At 27.0% G+C, this 9,853-nt stretch overlaps 1 long non-coding RNA gene across 1 annotated transcript; it reads left to right on the top strand.

The window, feature by feature from the left end:
• Positions 1-6: 6 nt before the first annotated feature.
• Positions 7-8,491, top strand: LOC106787157. Its single transcript, XR_001381746.1, has 2 exons — positions 7-6,285; positions 7,440-8,491. It is a non-coding gene; the product is annotated as an uncharacterized LOC106787157 (long non-coding RNA).
• Positions 8,492-9,853: the final 1,362 nt, after the last annotated feature.

The following is a 9,853-nucleotide window of genomic DNA, read 5'->3' as shown; positions in this document are numbered from 1 at the left end:
GTTCGTTCAATTGGGAAACGAGTGGGAGACGTTCGTTCAATTGGGAAACGAGTGGGAGACGTTCGTTCAAATAAAATGACTATCATTATATTTTTAGAAAAGAAAAAAAGAAAACAAAAAAACATACGACGAACGTTTTCGACTTTCTTAAATTTTGAACAAACTTATCCTCCTCGTGTAAATTTGATATAAATAAAAGTTCTTTAGTCATCCTCGGAAAATTTTAGGCTCTTGTCGCGAATTTGTTTTTTCTATCATCGTTTAACAAAAATATCTTCTCATTAATAATTAATATTACGTGCGCGTGCGCGTGCGTGCGAGCGATTAAAAGAAATATTAGGATTAAGATAATTTAGCAATGATTATGTAAATTATTGTAAATTATTTCACATAAATCTGTGCGTAAATTTTAAATATTAATTATTGACGGGTGACGCGATGTAATTATCCTAGGACTTTAGATTTAGACGGGGTTGACAGTTGTTTGTCTGCGATTAGATATGTTCTGCGATTAGATATGTTCTGCGATTATAGGATTAAGAATTAGGAATTAGGGAAAATTCTACTTAATTAGTTTCTAATTCTTATTTTTAAAAATTCAATTGGCAAAACCTGTTTCAAATTTATATAAATATATATACGTTCATAGAAACTTGCTCGGGAATGATTTTAATTTGTATAATGTCCGACAATGACGATGCTAGGTAAAAAGAAAGATAGACAGAGTAAGAAGTATCCCTTAAGAGAAATGTACCAAAACTTAAATGTTTTAAAAAAGTATGGCGAGAGCTTTCATGAAATGATGGTCAAATAACCGAAGAAATAATATTATTGTTCCATACGGTACGACAGTAAATAAGTAAGTGAACAGATTTAGAATTAGTTTGATAAGTAATAAACGACTCCTAACATGGAACGCAAATGCGCGATGATTTATAATTAGATCCTAAGTTTTTAGAAAAGAAGTTTGCCAATTCACTATTTTCTAGAGCCTGCCAGGTATCACAAATAATGCTAGTTATCCAGTATCATCTATTTAGCGTAGTTGATTACGTTATAAAAAAAAAAAAACTACATTATTATTCTACCCGATAAGTAATTAGAAATTTGTGTTCTAAAAGAAAAAGATTTGTTAGGTATATTTTTGATGAAATACGTTTTATTAGGATGAACGGAGTATAAATCACGAGGATTAGCATCGTAAAAAAATAAAAGACAAAAAAAAATAAAAAAGATAAAAAAAAAAAAAAAAAAAAAAAAAAAAAAAATAAAAAAAAGAAAAAACAAAAAATAAAACAAACAAAAAACAAAAAATAAAACAAACAAAAAAGAGGCAAATACAAAAAATTGGTAGCGGAAACTTGATAAAATCACAACAATGATCGAGAGTTAGCCAACCAACCTTACAACAAAAAAATTGATAAAATTTACAAAAAAAATTTGCAAAATATTTAAAAAATTACAAAAAAAAAAAAGAAAGAAAAGAAAAAAAAAGAAAAAGAAATAAAAGATAGGAGAAACAACGACTATGAACAACACGCGTAACCCAATACCACCGTACCTATTTGGTTGACAGGACACGCAAATTGAAGATAAAAGTTATCCCTCAATAGGATAATATGTGGTGGCAGAGTAAAAACAGGCAGCAGAAACGATTCCTTCACTATCTTATTCGCATCAACATCAAATTCTAAGTGCATCCCGAACTTAAATAGTTCGAAAAGCAAGAAGAGAAGGGGGTCTTTTTTCTGACGTTTTCACGAAAATGTCTGAGAGATCACGTGGCAACACACTTGTTAGATATATAGCGAATGAGTTATCCTTCCAAAAATACCACATTCGAGTAATGTTCGTACTAAAAAGACACCTAACGCGTCAGCTTTTTACCACCAACGACCAACAACACTGTGTATGTGTGTGTGTGTTACTTTACTTTGATTATACACACAAACAAACACCCACAGTCCCGCTGAAATTCCGATTCCAATCAACGAACGGATGATGATACATTTTCGAACTTTCTCGAGAGATTTTCAATGTTTCGGGGTTCCATTTTAGAAGAGCGAACATTTCTCTGGGATTAGTGTTGTATAGAAATAATCTTTGGTAACTTGAAGAAGGATTGGGTGGGAAAAGATTTACAAATTGAGATAGAGTCTCATGCACCTTAGTATACTTAACATCGTTATGTGTGTAATATTTGAATGTCATCTTTTAAATTTAGTAAAAGTTCATCTTTTAAATTTAGTAAAAGTTCATCTTTTATAGTGTTACGAATATTCATGACCAACAATTATGCAATCTCGTAGTAATATACATAGGCTCTGAGGTATAACAATTAATAAATTGATCTCCAAATAACATACAAGAAAAAGGATGATCAGTTTAAATCGTAAAAATACAAGATAAATATTGCTTTAGATACTTCAGGTACTTACCCATAGGTCCGAATACACTTCAAAATTATTTGATTCGATGAAAAGAATTTTTCGCAGGTATTCGGAATTGAACAGAAACTGTCGTTTAACGATTACTGATAATCATATTAATCAATCTCAAATAAAAAAGGATAAAAATCCTCCCTCGGTCTCGGTGTTAGAGAGTAAAATCACGTTCGATCGATCAGAGAGAGGATAATAAAATAAAAATATTCCGAAACGATGTTTCAATCGTCATCCAACCGTGTAATTCAACTTTATTCTATGGATAATGATAGAAACATATCGCGGAATTGAGAGATATCGGTGCAAATGGTAATAAATTAACGCAAAATAACTTACCCCCGATAGGATTCACGATTTATGCTAAAGTTTCCTTAAAATAAAAGGAATGAAAGATAAAAAAGCAAATAGGAAGGAACAATCTTGAGCCTTGTATGAACGAATACATTAAAGGTGTGTACTATGTTTTATCTCGTATAGATAAAAAATAGTTATTAAGTGAAAACAGTAAAACTAAATTGAGAATAATATTATTCTCAAATCTGAAAATCTTATTCTCTGAATCCCATTCAAGGAAACGTCATCTCACTTAGGCGCGCATACTTAGGTAATTCTAACGTTGACCCCCTTTTTTGTTCTTTCTTTTTTTTCTTACAACAGGAGGTAAAATTTTAACCTCCTTTTTAACATACCATGGGTTGGGAGGGGCAGGTTAAAAGCCTTTTAAAAACGGACAACACACTATATTATTTCCTGGACGGGTAAACTAAAGCCAAGTACTCGTGAGTCTTTCATAATTTTTAAAAATATCGTCCAGGTAAATACACCCACTACCCCCTCGCTTCCCTATTCTATATACAATTCACTGAAACAATTATTATTTTTTTGTCGTGTTAGTGTGTTTGTCCTAAGTAATATTCTATATCCTTTGAAAAATAATTTTAATAATCGTATCGAATTCATTTTAAAAACAAATTTAAATGGCATAAAACCATAAGATTTTAATTGTCCGAATGATTTACTTGCTTTTAAGATAGCTTGTAACGGGGAACAGGTTTTTAAATAAACTTTTTAAGATCGGTTTATTGATAAGAAACAAAAATACTATGATGTTCACGTAGTATGAATGATGAGCGTGCCATTGAAATTTTTAACGTAAGAGACTCTTTTTTCATCTCTTCTCGAGGTGATAAAGATTATTATAAATGTAAAAAACAAAACAAGCGGAGAGATTATTTTAATCACATAGTTAAGCACAATTACGCGTGAGAGCTTTCATTATCGTAAAATAATATTATCATTATCGTAACATTTTTACTCCTACGACTAGTTGCTTTTCTTATTTCCTTATCGATGGGTATCATAAAAACAATAATAATAATAATAATTAAATAAAAACAAAAAAAAAAATATAAAAATATAATAAAAAGAACGACGAGCAATCGTCGTCGTCAAAAAAGAAAATAAAAAAAAAATAAATATATAAATAAGTTTAAGTGGTTCACAAGAGTGTGTAGTAGTATTCGTTAATTTAAGAGGCGGAACTGGACCTGATTAGAATGAAGCATTTTAATTGTTAATTAATAAATATATGCCAAGGGGTATTCTAGTATCTTGATAAATATGGTTAACAATAATCTACTAATGTAGATTAAATAATATCGATTGATTATTCATAAAAATGAATATACGTTTTAGGGAGGCAAGTGAAATTTTGTTCGTGTCGCTTAAAACAATAAATATAACCAATCAACTGTGCACCCTCATTTTAAAATGATCGATAGGTTATAATATACTTGAAGAAAATTGTCTGAAAAGTTTTTAACCGATTACAAAAATCAAACGAAATATTTCCTTCGTTTAAGAACGTAAAAAAAAAAAAAAAGAAAAAAAAGGGAGAAAATAATATGCACGATATACTTACAAGTTCAAAACCACCGAAATAATAATCTTCCCTGTCGGATAATAAAAAAAAAAATATAACACGACCCGTTTGAGAAAAGAGAGACACCCTAAATGAAAAAAGAAACTAAAATCCAAAACGAGATAAATGATGAAAAGCAGCACACAACAACACGCTCTTTGTTGCACGAATACGATTTAAAAAAAAAAAAAGATACTCGATTATAAATCAATTAGCTTTTGCGTTAATGCATACATATTAAAAATGCACGTTACTTAAACGTAACACATACTTATACACGACAGACCAGACACATACACAAGCAAGTAGCATTTTAAAACTGGAATATATACAAATATTCCTTTAATTAGGTAATAGTTGTAATGATTAATAAACGGGCTAGGAATCATTAGTTCTTAATATTAAATCATAAAAATCTATAAAGTTCATTCGAGAACTTATGGTTACAATGGCAACTAACCCATAGCATCGAATCACGAATAAAGTCTCTGTAGAAAACTTATGAGAAATTTTTCATTCGAAACTTAACGATGTCTCGTTGAATTTACTGGATAAAACGATTGTTCATTCAAACGAAAATAAAATGAAATGAAATGAAATGAAAGAAATGAAGGGAGGGATTAAGGACGGAAGGAAGAATATTATTTAAAAAAATATATGATAGGGTGTTAGTTGTTAATCATACAACACAACAACTGCGTGACATTTATATATACATTAAAATATCTACACATACGTATATATATTTATTAATATTTATATATACTTATGTATACATAATTATATGTATATAATATAATATCTCTATCTCTATCTTTATTAACAAAAAAGAAAAAAAAAGAGGAAAACACGTCACTGATTAATGATAAACTGCGTATTATTGAATACATACATACATATATATAAGTCATTTTATATATTATAAATATAAATACTTATATGTATATATTTATATATTACTATAATTACACGAAATATCCGAGGAAAACTTTACATTTACACATACTACTCTACATGAGAATATTATTAAATTACGAGCTATAAAAAGAATAAAAACAAGATAAAGGAAAAAAAGAAAAATAAGATTTGGGATAATAACTTAAACGATTTGTATTGTATATCTCGATGGCTTGAAGGTAGTATATACATCATTTTGCTTATTTTTAGAATACGATATTATAATCGTGAATATAACACGTTTAATTATGATTATTTTATTATAAACTATGGGATTGGTATTAAACGTTTGTACGATGTGTTGTATAACCAGGGTTATAAATCGCTATAGAATACAGTTTATCACTTATGTTAGGTATAGAAACGCGTAGATTATGTATCTACTACAGTGTGTGTTTTATAATACTACTGGTTCTTTATCTACTTAATAACAAAAAAAAAAAAAAAAGGTCTACACAAATGCAACAACAAATTACAAGTTTTACTATACTATTGTACGCTCCTGACAAATATTTTACAAAACGACACATTTTTACTTCTAATAGATACATTTTATCTGGCTATGTTTATATCATAAAACTTATATAATGATATTAATATATAAAAATAATATATCAGTGTGCTACGTTAAAAACAAAAATAACGAGCAAACATAATATAACAGAATTCATAAATCTTTTACTGGCTGAGAAAAAACAATAAAGTGAAATCAGATATAAAAAAAAAAAACAATCATTGAGTATTCTATTTTTTTCTTTTTTATTTATTACAATAACCAATTATATCGTCCTTCCTATATTAATATTAATATTTAAACTTTACGCTCCCACATGTTTCATAGTTTTAATTTTTGTATCTACCTTATTGGTGTGTATCATTGAAGCTTGATACGCGTACACTAATCAAAATCATTTTGGGATCCGGAGGAAGATAAAATTTGTTAAATGGGTCTCTCTTACTAAGGTATGAAATATTTTTTATTTATTTAATTAATCGTTTATTATATATGACTATTTAATTATATTTCACATTCTATTTATTAATATATATATAACATTTTTAACAAAGTAAACTAGTACTATATATTAATATTACAATATTCAGGGTGTTTCAATTATTTTTTCGCAAAATTAATCGTATCATATTCTATGAGTAAAAATAAGAAAACAATGTTTTGTTTTTCAGATAATAATTAACATAATAAATAAAATTATATCATTCATATATATAATAAAATAATATTACTTAAGTAAAACGAAACTTGAGATAGAAGCATAATGAATGAACCAATTGAAAGTATTATTAATAATTATATATACTTTTATTTAAAATAATTTTTTAAATACTATCATAGTAGATATTAGACGAACATTACTATAACGAGCTTTATAAGATAACATTTTTTCGTGTTATTTTTTCGTCTCTTGTTATTTGGTGGATTGGCTTTTCTAAATTTTTTATCGTAGCTTGCAGCTTACACCTTCCTGTAGAAAAAAAAAAGAAATCTATGGAGATTAACTTAATAAAACACTGGGTATTTTGTTGTGAACATCAAAATTCGTGTTCTTCCATATTTTATAATACTACAGTTTTAGATAAATGTTGAAAAAAAAAAAACATCGTGTAAATCAATTTTTCCATTTCATGCAACGTGTGTTTTACAATTATGCTTTTTTTATAATTAAATCCTATAGAATCATTCTAATAATAAATATATATATAATATATAATATACAATAGATTAATATGATGAAACATAATGGTGCTATATAAAACATTAAATTAAATCTAAAATAAAATTCGTATATCAATGCTAATAATAGTAATACTTTTTAATTGAGAAATATAAATGAAAAAAATGTTAATGTATAATTAATATCGAACAATTGACACGGTTCTTCTGAGCACACTGTTAATTCTACCGATGTTTGTGTATTCGTAGAAACGATTGGGATAAAATTTCGAAATTATTTCTACGAGTTTGAAAAATGCATCGTTTAGAAAAGTGTGCAATGATGATAAATGAGCCGTTTATTCGAATGATTAATTATACTTTTTTCGATAAACGATCGAGAGAGATCACATTTCTATGAAGATATAATAATTTTATTTTCCAGAAAAATCATCCTAATTGTTGTCGAATGAGAAATCATTTTTGAAGAAGACACTCGTTCAATTACTTCAATGAATTTATTTTCAAATATCATTGTAAAATTGTGAAATATATTTATTATTAAAATAAAAAAAGAAAAACAAAAACACACACACATATATTGAAATAACATATTATTATTTATTAAGAGAGTATAAATTAAATTTGATAATCCATATTATTATATCTTTACTAATAAAATTTTTAATCGATAAATTTATCGAGATCATCTGTTCTATGATTAAACGAAATAACTTTCATATAATGCGAATACTTATTGAATGGTTAAACAATTAAAATTTGTTACGAATTATTCTCGAGATATAATTGTCTGCTAAAAAATAAAAAAATAATATTAAGGAATAAATAATGATTGAAAATCGATGTGAAAAAGGGCGTTTAAAAAACAAATATCAATAATATATATATATATATTATAATTAATATAATCAAAATTGCATCTAACGTGAGATAAATATTACACAGTATACATTTTAAAGTTGTTTAAAATTGAAGAATATAAAAAGAGCCCATAATTTGTGAACACTTTTTAACAAAAAATGAGTTGTTTTAAAAGAAATCTTTAAAAAAATATATAATACACTAGATGAGAAATAATTACGATTCAAAGAACAAAAAGATATTTCTATGCAAAGTACTACTACCACCATGCTATAAAAACTGAAGAGACAAAGTTAGATACTAAAAAGAAACGGAAGAAAAAAAAAAAAAGTAAAAGGGTTATAGTCTCGACGGAAAAGTTTCTCAGACAACAAACGTTTTACGATTGATCGTTCGAGAGTTACTTGAAAATAATAAAAAATAAAAATTACATATCTTGCTTTTTATAGATAGAGATGATTCTTTGCTTCGAAAAATCATAGATTAAAAAAGAGAAAAAAAGGTATGAGAACGGAGGAAAACTATTAAAGAACAATGATTTTCCACGACAAAGTATACTAAAGTAAATTTCAAATTTAAGGTACGTACATATTGACGAGTAATTGATTAGTATAATAATTAAAAAAAAAAAATAACTTAATTAAATATTAATACAGTATTATAAGAAACAAATATATTGACATATCTTTTACGAATATGAAATAATATTAATATAAAAAATAATAATCTAATATTGAATTAGTTTAAAATTAATGAACACAGAAATTTTAACAAATTCAAATTGAAATATTATTTACCTTTTTTAATTTATTATATTAAATGATTCGATGAGATTATTTTCCAATTAGTATATAATAATTCATTTTCGAGTGTCAAATTGAGTATTAGTGTGTTCGTTGTTTAACAAAAATATGAAATAATTTTCCTCATTCAAATAGTTTTTCGAAACTAATCCACGATACGCACAGTAGAAAATCCAGCTGAGTTTTGAGCTCTCGTTGTTGTTTATAACTATAACCAACTTTTTTCTTTTTTTTCTTTTTTTTTTTTTACCTGTCCCTTTCTTTACACACTATTCCAGTTCGATAGAAACGTGTTCTGTATATAGACGAGCTGTGTAAAGAGAAATGCGTGCGTCTCATTTTTTTTTCTAACGATCGTCTACAACAGTGTTTCCCCACATATCTTCTTATATTCTATATTTTCTTTTTTTCTTTTTTGTATAAATCCTACCCCTAAATATCTCCCAAAATTTCTACGAATAAGAGTACACCCATTTAAAATACAATAAAACATACCAAAAATTCAATAATAACTATGTCAAATTAAAAAGAATAAATAACAAAATTATATTTAAACGAATAATAATAAAAACTAATAATTATCGATATAAAAAATTGAAATGTAAATTTAAAAAATAATAAAATGAAAAGTAATTGATGACGATTATTGACTTATCGTTAATGTGTCAAAATGATTTGTTAATTGCAACACGTGTGAATGAAAATAAAAACAATTCCAAATGTTTTATCGAATAATATACTTTAAATCTCAAATTGAGAAACACTGATATATAGAAACTCTACACACATACATACACAGACATAGTACAAAGTATATCACAACCCCCCCACCTGATTCTTCTAATCGAATATTTAAAAAGTTCGAGACAGGTTCTTTCCCTTATTAAACATTCAAATGAGTTGCATTTTCAACACGTATGGGGAACGATTTAACCCTTTGACCACGCCTCTTGAAAACTTTGTAACAATCGTCGTCGTAGCACTTTTAACGAAGTCCACCCCCTTTCGATGGTGATACACCTTCCCTCACACCACCACACCTTTAAGCTTACTCGCATTGATGGATGAGAAAAAGGGGAGCTGTGTCTTGTTTTTTTCTTTTTTTTTTATTATTATTATTATTATTTTTAGAACGAACCTAAGGCCAATCGTTACATGTTCCTTTTTTTTTTTT

The sequence above is a fragment of the Polistes canadensis genome, unplaced genomic scaffold, assembly GCF_001313835.1.
Source record: "Polistes canadensis isolate GaletaPanama2010 unplaced genomic scaffold, ASM131383v1 scaffold_94, whole genome shotgun sequence".
Taxonomy (NCBI): domain Eukaryota; kingdom Metazoa; phylum Arthropoda; class Insecta; order Hymenoptera; family Vespidae; genus Polistes; species Polistes canadensis.
Note: the sequence above shows the minus strand (reverse complement) of the source record. Positions and strands in the feature narration are given on the sequence as shown.